This window comes from Erpetoichthys calabaricus, chromosome 1 (assembly GCF_900747795.2).
Source record: "Erpetoichthys calabaricus chromosome 1, fErpCal1.3, whole genome shotgun sequence".
NCBI lineage: Eukaryota > Metazoa > Chordata > Cladistia > Polypteriformes > Polypteridae > Erpetoichthys > Erpetoichthys calabaricus.
The window spans coordinates 272,563,026-272,579,373 of record NC_041394.2 but is presented as its reverse complement, the minus strand read 5'-3'; the positions used below and the strand labels follow the sequence as shown (position 1 = coordinate 272,579,373).

Genomic DNA, 16,348 nt, shown 5'->3' with positions numbered 1-16,348 from the left:
TTAAGGAATGAGCAAAGTCAAACACGGTTACCATAAGACACACAAAATGGTGTTGACTGTGAAACATATGTACACAAAATAATGAAAAATTACCAAAATAAAGAACAACTATAAATGAAGAACAAGGAAAGAAAATATGATCTGACACTAAACAAGTATGAATAACAAGTCGTTAATGTGAGCCTGACAGTTATATTTTTGGTTGGTTAGCAATCATCCTTTATCCTCAATAGCTAAGATGTAATATCAGCCATTTTTTCCCTATAAATGGAAACATGGAAGAATGGCAAATTCATCCCCTTTTCCAATTCTTTAGCAACGTCTCACTCTGTCATTTTTATGCTTCTTTTTTGTTTGCTTCTGTCTGCATGTTTTTTTCAGCTTTTGCTCAAAGTATTTGGGCATTTTTTGTTTTGCCTGGTTTTATAAATTATATTATATTATTATATTATATTAATTTGTTTGATGCCACTTTCCATTAGAACAATGTGTCTTGCATTCTTATATTTTCATTTTTTTATGCAGACTGAGTCACGTCAGCAACTCTTCTTTATGTTTCTTTAGAATTACAAAATCTTGATGTAAAGGAGCTTAACAACTGATGCAATTTTATTATTTTTTATGAACAGTAAGTGAGGAGTAATTTGCTTTTTTAATGGTGTCTATGTGTTTTATTTCATTTTATTGTTTATAATTGTCATGCTATTTACTTACATAAATATGAAGACACCTTAATATTATCTGCCTGGATAAATTTGATAGAAACTAAAATGATTCAAGCAAATTGTCATTTCCAGCACATCTTTGTATAAAGTAAGAATCCTATTAAATTGGTGATTTTTCTCCCACAAATTTCTAAAAACTAAAGCCTAGACATTTCCTGGTATTAAGTCAAAATGTAAGGCAATTACTTAAATGTACTGTACATATGAATGCAAAGTGGCAAGCAATGATGACACCAATTGTGCTCTGTCCCATTTTACAGAAGTGCAGGTCGGGGTGAGAATTTTGATAGTGATGTAGTATTGGGCAAGATGACAATGCAGTCAAATCAAGGTAAGTTAGTATGCAGTCACTGTGTTTTGTACGAGTCTAGAACCTGACAGCAGCATTTTGAATTTCATGTAATAAGCTAAGACTTTGTGTAATGATAAAAAAAATGATACTTTAACTGCAATGTAACAAAAGAAAGCACAGCAGACTTTCTGCCTCTCTGGTAAAGAACAGGGCTACACTTGGTTAACATTTTGAAGATCACAGAATTAAGTTTTGGCTGCCACTAAGATGCAAGGATCAAGGTTCATCAGGTATTACTCAGAGCCTTAGCTAGTGGATAGTGGGTTAGGTTAGCAGGCATCACAGTTCATGGCGAAGCCATTAAGCTTCTTAAGTTGAGCTAAAGATCCTGCAAGAAGCAATTGTGCTTTATGTGATTAGCTATTCAATCCCTTTATTTCAGGGTTTCTGGTGCCTCTTCCCTCTCTCTCTCTAGTCATATGAATCCCCCTTGGAACAATAATGTAATACCTCATGCTTTGCATCAAGTTTGGTTCTCTTCATTTCATAAAAACGTCTGGCTTTTATTAGTGTGTTCTTGGGTTCTGTACTTATATCATCTTCTCCTTAGTACATTAGGGGAAAAAACAACTTACCACACAGAATTACAATGCCTTAAGGAATACAGCTTGGAAACATATCACAAGCCAACAGATGATACTTCATCACAAACTCCTCAGATTACTTCCAACACAATAGTTTCAATGTTATGTCACCCCCCAACACCTAATCCATTTAGCAAATTTAGATTCTTTCCTATCTCTGGATTTTCTGCACATATTTTAGGACTATTACCTTCTTACCAATTCCAGGGCTTTTTTCAATAGTATTTCCTGTGTTGAAATATTCATATTTCCCCAACAGACTTCTTGCATGAAAAAAGAATTTGTCTAACTGATGTTGCAGAATTTGAAAAAGCAGGTTCGGAAAATGGATGAAGGTTAAACAGTACAACATACTGCAACAAACATTTTCCCTATTCTTCCAAATTTCAGTTCATATTACCATTCCTTATTTAGCATCTATGCAACCAGGACTTGAAGTATTGTTCCTCATAAGGGATATGCTCAGAGCACATGTACCAACAAAGAATTTCAATGTAGGCATTAAGCAACAAGTAAAACACTGCTTTTCATTAGATTGTTTCATTGTAGTTGAGTTGTCCAGCTGAAGGTGGTTTTACCAGAGTGTAAAACATTAGCAGTATCGTGACAAGAACTAGACTATTAAAGAAATGTTTCATTAGAGAAAACAGATGACCTTCAGAATGTCTTAACCTGTCTACCAGGAAGAATTACATGGGATAATAAAATGATTTGAATTTTGAAAATACAAAAGTACAAGGCGCAATCCAAACTTCTGGTATTTACTTTCCAAAAAATATTTGATGACAGAAACTTGGCCAGTCCTAGTTTATCTTATGGTCCCATCATAGTTACCCAGGAGTGCTACACTAATTTCAACCAAAAATATTTCAGACAAAAAAAAAAGGTTCTCTGGGCATGTGAGTACAATAATTGAGTAAGTAGAGGCACATACAGTATGTGGTACAACAAGGATGAACTAGGGGAAGATTAGTGAGGTAGGCTATCAGTCGAGTTAAATGAGATTGTCTGTTTTGATGCCTCACCTTTCATGCTTTTCATCCTTTCTCATTTTACTCTTGGCAGTTGCCACAAGCCTTCCCTGGTCATATAGTTATTATTTTCTATTTCTTATTCTCATTCCTATAGTGCTGAACCTAGCCATTTTATTACTGGTGTCTTGCATCTCCGCCAGCTGATCAAAATACTCTGCAGCCACTTGTGATTTTAGGGAGGATGCGAATCCTCCATCTACTGATAAGATCTACTGCATAACATCTACTATGGCAGTGCAATATGACAATAATTATAATAATACTACTAATAATAATGATAAACTTTGTCACATTTAAGTACTGTAGAATGACTAGATGTGGCTGGTCAGACTTTTCACACTGGAGTCTCTAGAGGTTTATTTTTACCAGCACCCCCTAGCTGGAGTTTTGTTTGCCTCGCCTCCCTGGTCACCTGCCATCAGACTCCGTCTTTTACCATTACAACTAGTAGAAAAATAAAAATTGTGCATTGGTAATAGTACTTTAAGTTATACTTTACTCTGTTAGGCAGTTGTCTGTTTTTATTTATCTTTTTTTCTTTATAATTTGAACTCTCCTATTTCTTGTAAAGCACTTTGAAGTACACTTATTTTGTGAAAATGTGCAATATAAATAAATGTTGCTGTTGCAATACTCAACCAGCAGTCACACTAGAAGAAGAAAAGCAATATATGCATGCTTTGCAATAGCATCAGAAATTTTAGAATGTTGTTATTGATTCTGTTAAAGAAGTGTATTTTGGCAATTTTAAAGGATTTCCAGAGGCTATTTATTCACAGTTAAGTTCTCCACAGTTGAAATTATTTATAGTATGTAGAATTTAAACTTTCAGTTCATCTCATGGAAATGTGCCAAGCCAACAAAATGTCCTAAAAAAAAGACTAAATACAGAAAGTATGCCATTTACATTTAAAGGATGGCAGTATCCAAAAATATGAAGCATAGCCAAAAATTAGCAGTAGTTGAGCTAAAAAGACTTTAATTTTATAAGAAAAACCGTACCTCTTTGTAAGGTTTGGCAGGAAAGAAGAAGTTTATATTTGCTAAATTATATTGTTTAAAAAACTGCTATTTTAGCAAATGCTGAAAACATTGCCTTTTTAAATTAATTTCTTTAAATACATACCACTTTACAACATGCAAATAACACTGTTCCTATTTCATTTATTCCCAAATTGTCTTCCATGTCAAGGTGTTTTTTGGGAATATTTAAATATAAACTTTTTAAACCCTATAATTTTAATAGGCCCATACTATTTCTAACTATGTAATAATTTAAGCAAGTTTTTTTTCATGGTGTAATAATTATGCAAACAGACTTCTGTTTCTTAGCTTAAACAATGAAAATGAAATAATAATAAACACTGTGACCAGTAGGGGGCATTGCAGCACCCCAAATCCCAAACACAACCACACTGCACAAGTCCTGGGTTCAAATATAATGGGTTTATTAGCAAATGTTCCTTACGATAAGGGTCTTATATGTTGGCTCTTTACCAATATTTTCTTTTCCTGTTGCTTTCTGTCTCTCTTGTTCCTCCATTCCTCCCCGACAACTATTGTCCAATTCCTCTCCTGACTCTGACTTGCCTGGATGATGTTGAGTGGCTTCCTTTATCTTAGACCTGGGAGTACTTCCTGTGCTACAGCAAGGCCCGATGGAAGAGAGCGGAAGTCCACAAAAGTTTGGATCACAGACCTGCACAGCACCATCTGGTGGCACCCTCAGAATCCAACAAGACTGTCCCATGGGACTATAGTTCCCAACATGCCTTGTGGATGTCCATACAGGCAGCTCCGCCCAGGGATGCTGCCACACAACGTTTGGGGGGAGCATGTAGCTGTGACCATTTGTCTCATCTGGTTCCTCTATCACAGTGGCCTCCCGGCCAGGTATTAATACTTGTTCTGACCCTGCCAGGACTCCAGTATGCCCAGCTCCAAACTGGAATCTTTTGCCACCTTCCTGGCTAGGGTAGGAAATTTTGCTCTTTCTTCCTGAGATTCCAAAGGGCTGGAATTCCATCCAGGTAAGGGACCTTGCCCCATCCTGGCCGCGATGCCAGCCCAGGTGCATCGTCCTTTACAACATGTACATTTACACCGATATGATTATCACCTCTTGCCAGAACATTAATTTAACTCTGTTGATGCTGTGTTACTGAATGTAGAAAATTAAAGGGCATATGACTGAAAAGTGTAATTCACAAATGTGCATATGTAGAGTTAGGCTTGGACATTCCAAGGGGCAGTCCCCACCTAGACAAACCAACAAGTATGAAGTGAAAAAATATGTTACTGTGTGATCTTCTCTATTACACATAGTGTAAAGACTGTGAATGACTGTGTGACACTTTTTCAATAATTATTATCTAGCTGTTACAGAACAGAGAGCAATTCAGACTTTGGCAGCACCATTTAACTATTTCAATAACAGCCGCATTACATGACAAGATTCTTGAGGTAAAAAGGATATACCATGGAGGTAGTGCAGAAAGTTATAAGCACTGTGGTGAAGCACACAGCTGGTCTTCTTTTAAAAACGTCAAAGTCTCACAAATTGTTTTTTTCCCCCATAAACAACATGAATAAGCTGTTTTACAATATGTGTGCGATCTCAAGATGCTAATCAATACTCAATAACAATCTTGCTTTGAAAAGTTTCTGTAATTGATATGGTTTAAGCTTTTAGTGTTCACATTTGGACTCATGCCCCTTGAAGCCCATTTTAAACTGCAAGGATGTAGTATTCTTATAATTTACAAAGAAATAATACATTAATATTGATATGTAACACAAATATGGAGAAATGCTTGTCACACATGTGCAAGCAGGAGGAAGCTGTATGGACCAAGTGAGGGTAATTCCACACCAGGCCAGGGGGTGGCGGGGTGCACTAAATCTTCTTCTGTTACCTCTACAGACCAAACAGGGGAAAACCTGTCTGACTCATCCCTAAAGATGTCACTTCCGGTTCCAGCGCCTAGAAGAATGTCACTTCCGATTATGACGTCAGAAGGAGGTGACTTCCGGGTTCCCTTATATCACTTCCACTCTTGGCATTTAAAGCCGCCATCTTAACTACTATTCATCACTTCTTGTTTGGACTCCATCAAAGACTCTACTGTCTTATTCTCAAAGCCCATTGTAGCCATGGATAATATACGGGTAGCTGCCCCAAACCTTTTTAAGTGTGTCGAGTCTGATCTTTTCACAGCTTTTGATTTGAAAAATACTGAAATTATACTTTAAAAGAATAATCGGAAATAGTTCATATTGTAACAGAAGCACGATTTGTGATATTAGGCAGGGCAAGACGATTACTGCAGGTATAAGAAGGTAAAGGCATGGAGTATGTGAGACCGTAACAGAAGCCAGTGTAAGCTTTGAGGATGTGCATTCACATAAACATACCGTCTCGGAGGGGGTTGTGCACATTGTGCTCATTTGGTTTTGTTTTTTTTTTTTCTGTTGTGTTCACTGGGATTTGCTCTGTGCGGTGGGGGGAGAACAGGCACGTGCAAAGCCATTGTCTGTTTTAAACATGGCGCACTGTCTGTACTGTACCACAAGACCATTTCGGTAGGTAGAAGATTGAGTATTAGGGGGGTGCCGTGAGTGTCAGGTTTGTTTTGATGGGAAAGTGAGGGTTTATTGTGGATGTCGTGTGGTTTGTGGGTTGTTAATATAAGAAAAGTATCTGTAAAGGGTGCTAATGTCAGTTTTGATTTCGTTTTTGTCACTGTTAGGAGTTGGATAAAGTGATTGTATCCCCCTCCCAAGGATAAGAATGGAGATGCCTAGGTGAAGCATATCATTAGATGGGCTGGTTTTAGGTTATTTAAGGCTGAATAGACAGGAGTGGGGAAGACCGCACTGCAGAGACGAGGTAGATGAGAGTGTTGGAAAAACTGAGAGCACAGTAGAGAGAGATTGTGTGGCTCAGTGGCTGGCGAGTTCTGGGTACATGTAAAAAAAATGACAATCCCAGTAAGCCAGTGATGACCCCTGATTTGTTCTTTTTTTTGAGAGAGTCTTATTGGTTCTGTTTAAAAGTTGGGCTGCAACAGAGCCTATATTTTTTTTTGGACTTTATAATTTTTTTATTTTATTTCTTTATTTGTTTTTTCTTCACTGTATATATGATTGCACCCTAAGACAGATTGAAAAGGATTGTATGCAATAAACTGCAACTTCTTTAGTTTTAACATCTTGACATCTTAGTATGTTTTTTTTCTTTTACAACTACAGTCCCGGTCGGTCCCAACTACAAGCAGCACACCTGCAATTGCCGGTGGGTTACGACAGAGTACAGTAGAACTTTATTTTAATGATGTCAGCATGGCACAATTTTGTGTAGTTTTTGTCAGAAATGGTGGCCATTTCAGCACTGGTTTCTGGCAGTGGGCAAAAAGCATATGGTTAGACCATCATTGTGGATCTAATGGTCACCAGCATTGATACGTGTGAAATCATCAGGTCTATTGAAGGATATTGTACACACTACTCACTGCCTTTGGATAAATTCATCAAAACAAACAATCTATCCATCTGTTATCTTTAGCTACAAACAAATTCTCACAGTCGGTTTTAAAAATTATTGCTTGTTTTTTTACTAGTAGACTTTTGTTTTTGTGTTTTGTACTTTTGGAGATTCTTTCTGTTCTGTGCAAACCTGTCTGTTCCTGGCTACTCCTTATGATTTTCCCTCCGGTGCTTTTTTTTAATTTTCCTGGTCGACAAACTACTTTTAAGCACATTATTTTTTCTCCAGTGCTCATAATATCTAACTTTGTCTGCAGCTTGGCAACATTAATGATGCCTCATTTAAAACAAGGGGAAAGAAAATAAAAAATGTGCCTGACAAGTACTGTGCATAATGGCCTTTGTGAAAGCCTTTAGTCCAATGCTCTAGTGCTACAGTATTTAATTTAACCTTTTGCCTGCTTTTTTGGATTGAACCTCAGTTTCACATTCTTTTCCCCTGCCTATGTGTTGACCTTCCTCTTGTATTGACCATCTAAAATACTATTTTGGATTGTTTTTTAAACCAGTTGTTATTTTTCTACTACTGCCTGCTCATCCACATCTGCACTCACACATCTTTCCAATCACTGCTCTTTCAACATATCACAGAAGCTGCTATCATGAGATCCCACTGGGTGAGTGACCACTTCTAAAGACGTTTTTGACAGTACATGCCTTACTGTGCAGCATATTATAAAAACCTTCCCATAAAACATGCTTTTATCAGTGACTTCTGTAGCCCACAGTCCCATGTTAGAACAGATTTGAAAAATGAGTGAATGTTTTCTTAATCCATCCATCCATTTTCCAACCCACTGAATCCGAACACAGGGTCACGGGGATCTGCTGGAGCCAATCCCAGCCAACACAGGGCACAAGGCAGGAACCAATCCTGGGCAGGGTGCCAACCCACCGCAGGACTGATTTCTTAATTGAATATGTTAATCAGTCATTTAGTACAACAAGTTCAATGTATCAATAATGAACATGCAAAAATTATAATTATTCATCAATGTATTTAAACTCATGAAAAGTTAGTATGTCAAATAAGGATACTGTTAACAAATGAACAAAATCAAATGATACAATAAGATGTCAGAAGTTGTGACATACTGTAGCTCTGGCATTCATTTTGTTACCTGACTTCATGATTCTTTACTCAGCTGTCTATCCCCAAACACTGCCCTACCATTTTGAAATGTTATTTATTCATTATTTGAAATATTCATTTTTCAAAGTAAACTTTCATTTTTGTTTTGAGCAGAGTGTTAATTGTAAATTGAAATTATCAATGAATAGAGTAGTACTCATTTTGTTAAAATTGCCTATTACATTTTGCTTTACTTTATTAATTAATAATAAAATTTAAATTATGTTTTTTTCTCTAGTCCACATCACATCGCCACTATGCCCCAACAAAAAAAATTCCTCCATTTTACATCTCTTTTAGGACTATAATTAGTTTGAGTGGTACCACACTACTGCAAATACTCCTGACTTATCACCAAGTTTCTGGCTCATTAATAAAAATATGGTAAAGTGCATTGTATTCCTAGCCCTGTAAACTTAAGGTAAATGTCTTCATTAAACAAAGTCATTACCACATAAGGGAAATAATTTATTTCCTAAATTAATCATCGCAGGTCCACAACAATTACCATGTATACCCTATCATTCTTTCTAAAAGTTTAATGTTATTTACATCAGGGTAAAGTATCTGGCCACACTTCAAATCTCTAATCTGTTTCTTAAATAACAAAGAAAAGAATCTTTACCTTGTTACAGAGCACCCCCTGTAGAAATATTCGAAAATAATTTGATACATTATGGCTTTTATTTGTAAATCAAAAATGATGAGAAAAGTTAACAGACAAAAAGAAAAAACACAAAAGGGGTGCTAGGTACCCACTATAAAAGTACAGCAGCCCACCTGCTTACCCACACTCATTAAAAACCCCTCAGCTTTTTACCTTCCATCCATCCATCCATTATCCAACCCGCTATATCATAACTATAAGGTCACGGGGGTCTGCTGGAACCAATCCCAGCCAAGCACAGGGCACAAGGCAGGAAACAAACCCTAGGCAGGGTGCCAGCCCACTGCAGGGTGCACACACACACACACACCAAGGACAATTTAGAATCGCCACTGCATCTATCTTTGGACTGTGGGAGGAAACTGTAGCATCCTGAGGAAACCCACACAGACATGGGGAGAACAGGCAAACTCCACGCAGAGAGGACCTGGGAAGCGAACCCGGGTCTCCTAACTGTGAGGCAGCAGCGCTACCCACTGCACCACCTTTTTACCTTAGTTTCTCCAAATTAGCTTCTTCAACCAACATGGAATTTTAAAATTTCCCTCATAAATGAAGTTCACAGACTCTACTCCTAGAGGTTATTTCAATTCTGCTGATGAGATTACCTCCAGGTCAGTGGTCTAACTCTTAAATGGTCTTTTCTGTCAGTGTCCATTGATCCTCAGAAATACCCAAAAAGGACAAATGACAAAGGCACAGGCTGAGGAGCTACTGCTCCTTCATGGCACTCCTGTCAAGCTAGAATATGGGAAGTTCCACTCCCTGCCCGGACACATTCCACATTCTGATAAACACCACATTTGAGAGTTCCCAATTGCAATAATTCCTGAATCATTCTGTGTTCTTATGGTTAGACATCTATTCACTGGCATGTCTATTGTTTTTTGTAGCTAACACATGCAAGGATCCAGCTTACTTTTCAGAAGGGACAAACATAGTAGATGTTACACATACATGTCTCCTTTAAAATTAATATTTTTTTTTGTTAAATTTTTACCAAATGTTGTACCTATCAGAGTTTATGAAATGACAATGGGAATTTTCAGATTTTCTCAGCCACAATATCTGCCTTATAACACAGCAAAGACTGTGACTAGGGTCTTTGGTTACATTAAAATGTCTGAATGCACTGTATAGCATAACCTCCTTGGAATCTTAGTAGTTAAAACACGTCTCACTTTCAATAAAGGAGTAGGGGCCTGGGGCACTGGCTTTACTCCCTAGCCCTCCATTAAATCAAATGAAAGATGAAGACAAAATAATGAAACATGAAAGAGGTTTAATTTAAATCATGCTTAAATGATCTATGCTCTGCACAAACCAAATGTTTCCATTATAAGTTCAAAGATGATTACAGTAATAATATACTGTACAATTCTATATTTCCATTAACACTCTACAAGACGAAATTAGCATAATTGTTAGATTGAAAAATACATGCAATCTTCAGTTTTATATTATATATAACTATATATTTTACTTTGTTAATAATTGTGCTCTACAAGAATTTGTAAGAACAAAGGGTCTTCCCGTATTGTAAATGTTGATAGTGCAACTATTATATTTTGAAATATACAGCATGATTAGCATGCGGAATACTGTATTATATTTGATGAAAGAATCAAAAACAAGATGCTTGAATTTGTAACTTGCCAGTCAAGAACGCAAGAACGAATCATCCTGTGCAAACCAATTTATGTAATTGAATTAACTGTTAACCCCTGAATCTATGCTGCACAGAAGCACCAACTCCATCATACAGTAGATCTGGGGTTTGCTTCTTCACACCAGGTCAAAGTAAAAATGACATTTGTGCATCTTAAGCTAATAACATTCTCTGATATTACTAAAAAAATGTGCAAAGCTAAATTCTGTGGCAAGAACATTATTTAATTTGTTTCTTTTTGTATCTACATGAACAGAATGGAAACTTCATGGTTTATAGCATTCAGTGAGGCAGTAGCGGGCAGTGAAGAAACTGGACTGTACACCTCAAGGCTGCCAGTTCAACTTCTGCTACTGACTCAATGTATGATCCTAAGAAAATTGCTTAAATTACTAATCATATTGGGTCACTTGCAGTGTGCCCAAGATTCTGTCAAACTACAACATATAAATAACCATAATCATATAAACCATACCATAAAACCCTATAACCATAAAATAAATGAGTGTTAATCACTGTGCTTGAAGGGTATAATCCCCAAGTCAAAGTCCCACTGACATGAATGAATGACTAGTAAGACAATGCAGTTTCAATGGTATGTCTAATAGTTTATTAAATCGGAAGCTGCTCTGGTTCTAACAAGACATTACAATATTTTTGAAGCCACGTTTAAAAGGACAAGCTTTAGTAGCAAAAATTCAAACATGCATATTCTTGCTAATAATGAACTTTGTAAAACTATATAAACTTAACTAAATGATGTAAAAATGTAAAATGAATACCGTATATGTTGTATCATCAGTTTATATTTTTAGTTTTAATTGTAACAGTAACTCAGTACTTTTAACAGTACTGCTTTCACATGCTGCCAGAATTACAGTAAATGTAAACTTTATTGAGTTTTTAAAGAACCACCAATGGACCAACTCTAAACAAAATGATAACCAGCACAGTAAGTATGGGTTTCCTGTCTAGGGGCAACATTAACACATACCTGACACAAAGGTATCACAATTTTTATTTGGCATAACACTATCAGTAGAGATGCCACCTAAGTTTTTAAGGTAGAAAGGGAGAATAGCCAGACATTGCAATGTTCATTAAATCAAATCTAAGCTGAAAAATACAAAAATACTTTCTGTTGTCATGTTCTCTTAACAGTCTTTTATATTTTTTCAGCTTCTTCCTTGTCCTCTATAAATAATGAAGCTATTATTCTGGATGTTTTAGAGATCAAGGAATTATTTGGTCCTTTTTTCTTTTTTTTTTCTTACATTTTATTTTCAAAAACCAAAATATCACAATGGCAAGATGCTCAATCAAACAAATAATAACATACCACATACTGTACAACCATTTACTTTAAAATCAATATAGAAAAAACAAAGGAAAAATAGAACAACAAAGAAAAAGCAAAACAAGATTTAACCTCCCCACCCAAATCATATCGCTTTTCTGATTTAGAACATTTTTATAGACGTTATTTTTGAAATACACCCTCCCACAGAGCCATTTTATTTTGGCCAAAAGTATGTGGACACCCCTCCAAATGACTATCAGGTGTTTCAGTCACTTCCACTGTTAAAAACTATATAAAACCAAGCACATAGCCATGCAATCTCCATTGACAAACATTGGCAGTACAATGGGTCTTTATTGAAGAGCTCAGTGACTTTAAACATGGCACAGTCATAAGATGTCACTGAAGTTAGTACATGAAACTCCTGCTCTGCTCAGTCTGTTCTGGTCAACTGTAAGTGCTATTAATGTGAAGTGGAAGCATCTAGATACAACATCTCTCAGCCTTTTTATTTTCAATTTAGTACTTAAATGTGATGAGATAGAAAAAATTCTGTTTTTATTGTTTCCATGAGTGCTAATAAAAATAACCTCACAATTAATATTTTATCAGGTTAATTTTGCACACCTATGAGCTGGACCATTAACTGCCTACTACCAGATCATATTTATTAGGGACAGACATTCAGAAAAGTGAATTGTGTTTCTCTTGTGAAGCAAAGAAATACTTGAAAAATGTAATGAAGTATCATAAAATGTAAGTGTTTTTAAATTAGGTTGGTTTATATATTTACAATGACAAGGCTAAAAAGGACAAGAGTGTCACAGTGGTGGAGTGGTAGCACTGCTGCCTTGCAGAGACCAGGGTTTGTGTCCCAGTTCCTCCCTGTATGGAGTTTTCATGTTCTCCCCATGTCTGTGTGGGTTTACTCTGGGTGCTCCGGTATCCTCCCACAGTCCAATGACATGAAAGTTAGGTGGCTGGCGATATTAAAAAACTGCCCTTAGTTTGTGGTTGGGGTGTGTGTGTTTGTTCGCCTTGTCCAGAGTTTGTTCCTGCTTTGCCCCCATGATAGCTGGGCCAGGCTCCAGTAACCCTGTTCAGGGCAAAGCGGTTTAGAAAATGTCAGACTGATAGATACAGGAATCAAATGTAAAAACTTAAGTTATATACTGCATTTTATTTTACTGATATACATTGTGTTTTTCAAAGATGTTAGATAGTGATTATAGTGCCTTGTTCTGATTCTTCTGTACACAACTGCTGTCACTGACATGATCTGTCGGATTATTGCTGCCTCTGTGTGATTCATTTGTCTTGAATCTGGCATTACAAACAATGGCTATTCGATTCACCTCACTTAATCTATAATAATAAAAGGCAAAGCCCTCACTGACTCACTCACTCACTCACTCACTGACTGACTGACTCACTCATCACTAATTCTCCAACTTCCCGTGTAGGTGGAAGGCTGAAATTTGGCAGGCTCATTCCTTACAGCTTACTTACAAAAGTTAGGCAGGTTTCATTTCGAAATTCAAAGCGTAATGGTCATAACTGGAACATATTTTTTGTCCATACACTGTAATGGAGGAGGCGGAGTCACGTATCGCGTCATCACGCCTCCTACGTAATCACGTGAACTAGAAACAAGGAAGACATTTACAGCACGAGTCACACGCGGGAACAAAGGTAAATGACGTTAATTTTTGACTGTCTTTTAATACTGTGTGAGCATACATATTAACACATGTGCAATTAAATGTGTGCATTTACGGGGTGATTTCTGAGGCTTAAAAGCTCACCTTTTATCAAACGCGGGAAGAAAGGTAACTGACGTTGTTCACTGTCTTTTAATACTGTGTAACCATACATATTAACACATGTCCAATTAAACGTGTGCATTTACGGGGTGATTTCTCAGGCTTAAAAGCTCGCCTTTTACTAAAAAGGTAAATGCAAAACTATTTTCAATCAGTTTATTGAAACGCTCCCGTTAAGGATTGCAATAACATATTCGCGAGATAAAAGAACGAAGTAGGGGGAAATGGAGGAACAGCCGCAAACAGCGAAGAGCAAAAAATTAATTAAATAATTGAGAACGGAGCGAGTTAAGCATACAAGCATGTTCATAAGGGAAACAAAGCACGGTGTAAAACGTAAGTTTAAATTAAGTTTATAGAAACGCTCCCGCTGCGGATTGCAATAACATATTCGCGAGATAAAAGTTTAATGAGAAGACACGAGGTATAAACGAAGCACACGCCGTGGCGCAACGTTAGGGGCAACAGTTTCAACCATTCTATGATCTACTTCTCCCAACTGAAAGACGGCACATGGCGGATGTTAGCCGACTTGCTGACCGCAACGTTAGGGGCTTCAACTATGGCGCTGACGCAACATCTCAGTGCCAACACTTTGCAGACTGTACTTAAAAGACACGCCCTCCTCACTGGACAGTTAAAAAGACCAATCAAACTAACGATGACATCAAGTATTACCCAATCAAAAGTAGGAAAGGAGGCATCTTCATAAAATGCGTGTGGGATGATTTGCATGAGACGCTGCTTTAAAAAAAAAATGATAAAAAAAATACGGGATGAATCCCGTCCAGTATTGATTCAAAACGGGACGCGCAATTTCATTCTCAAACGCGGCACGATTCCGTATTTTAAAGGACGGGTGGTAACCCTACAGTGCCAGGTAACCACCCATACAATCAGATTGTGATTCAGACTAGGAATGCAATGAATGTAATTACCCCGATCTACATACAAAGCGAAAGTCTTGCAACATTCAAAGATGATGGTTTGGGATAATTAGTACTTATTAAGTACAACATTGAACATAAAAGAGCTTATGAAGCCTTGAACCGAAAAAAGCAAGATCTCAGAGATCGTAAAAAAAAAAAGGTAATGTCGTTTTACTCGCTGTAGATTTTAGTCAAACATTACCAGTTATTCCACGAGGGAGACCAGCAGATGAACTCAACGCGTGTTTAAAATCCATGCTTCTCCCACGGTCGGTTATATGTCGCGTGTTCTCGGGTAGGTACACCAAAAAATGTATACATTTAAGCATGTAATGGGCAAAGAAAAAATGAGGTATACCCGAAGGCACTGCAGTAGTACTCAATGTAACTTTACTTCTTAAATGTTAATGTTTTACTGTTTAATAATTTATACGCTTCTTATATATTGTTCAAATTCTTTTATCAAAATACCAGTGACAGCGCAATGCACGATAACATGGAGTGAATACACCATACGCATCTGCCCACGGCCGCCCTGGTGTGCGATAGGAGTTCATTCTAAAATAAAATAAACATAAAAACAGTAATACATTCATCACCCATAAAGCGGATAGCAGACGTGACGTATTATATGTGTACCACATTTCAAGTCAATACGTGAAACGGTTTGCAAGCTACATGTGATTTAACATCCTGGCCAGACCAACGAAAAGCCACGGTAGCAAATTATAGAAGATTTTACTGTTTAATAATTTATATTTATATGAAATGTGCTTCTTATATATTACTTCATATTCTCATATGATAATGATGTTAATGTTGTTTATATTAATTTCTATGTTATTGTAAGTGCATCTATGTGTGTATATGTATGTATGTGTATATATATATATATATATATATATATATATAAAATATATCTGTATATGTATATATAATATATCTGTATATGTGTGTGTATATGTGTATATGTATATATATATGACAGCAACACTCATAACAATGACAACACAATTACATTGACAATGATGTTACGTTATTTTTAAAATGTTTCCTTTACTTTTTCATAACCTCTTTAACACACTACTTCTCCGCTGCGAAGCGCGGGTATTTTGCTAGTAAAGGATATTAATCAAAAGCTTTGGCGAAAGACTGTGATTACTTTATACTAACAAATCTACTGCAGCTGTATGGTTACCTTCGTCAGTCAAACTTACATGTAAATGTTTTACTTTGTTGACGATACGTTTGATTTCTAAAGCCTGAAAATAAATTATGCAACATGTGTATTTTTATTTAATTTGTATACTTTTTTGAACCTCAAAACATTTCATTATAATGAAAAATATATACATGTAATATTCCTAATGATTAAATATCCAGATCATGCAGACTTGTCATATTTTCAATTAATTTCTTTAAGCCTACTTCTCTACTTGTTGTAAATCTCATTGGAAATACTGCTTCTTTCGGTTATAGATTCGCAGAGACAACTGAAATTACACTTGAGCCGTTACAACAGAACCCACACAATTCCATGCTCTTCTTCGACTTGCATGCTGCAAACGGTTTCCACAGTTAGTAGAAA

General features: G+C 36.5%; 1 protein-coding gene across 1 annotated transcript in view; it reads right to left on the bottom strand.

Moving 5' to 3' along the window:
• The window catches only part of cdnf (cerebral dopamine neurotrophic factor), a 37,433-nt gene that overhangs the window by 20,950 nt on the left and 135 nt on the right, over positions 1-16,348 (bottom strand). The gene's annotated exons all lie outside the window — the stretch shown is intronic.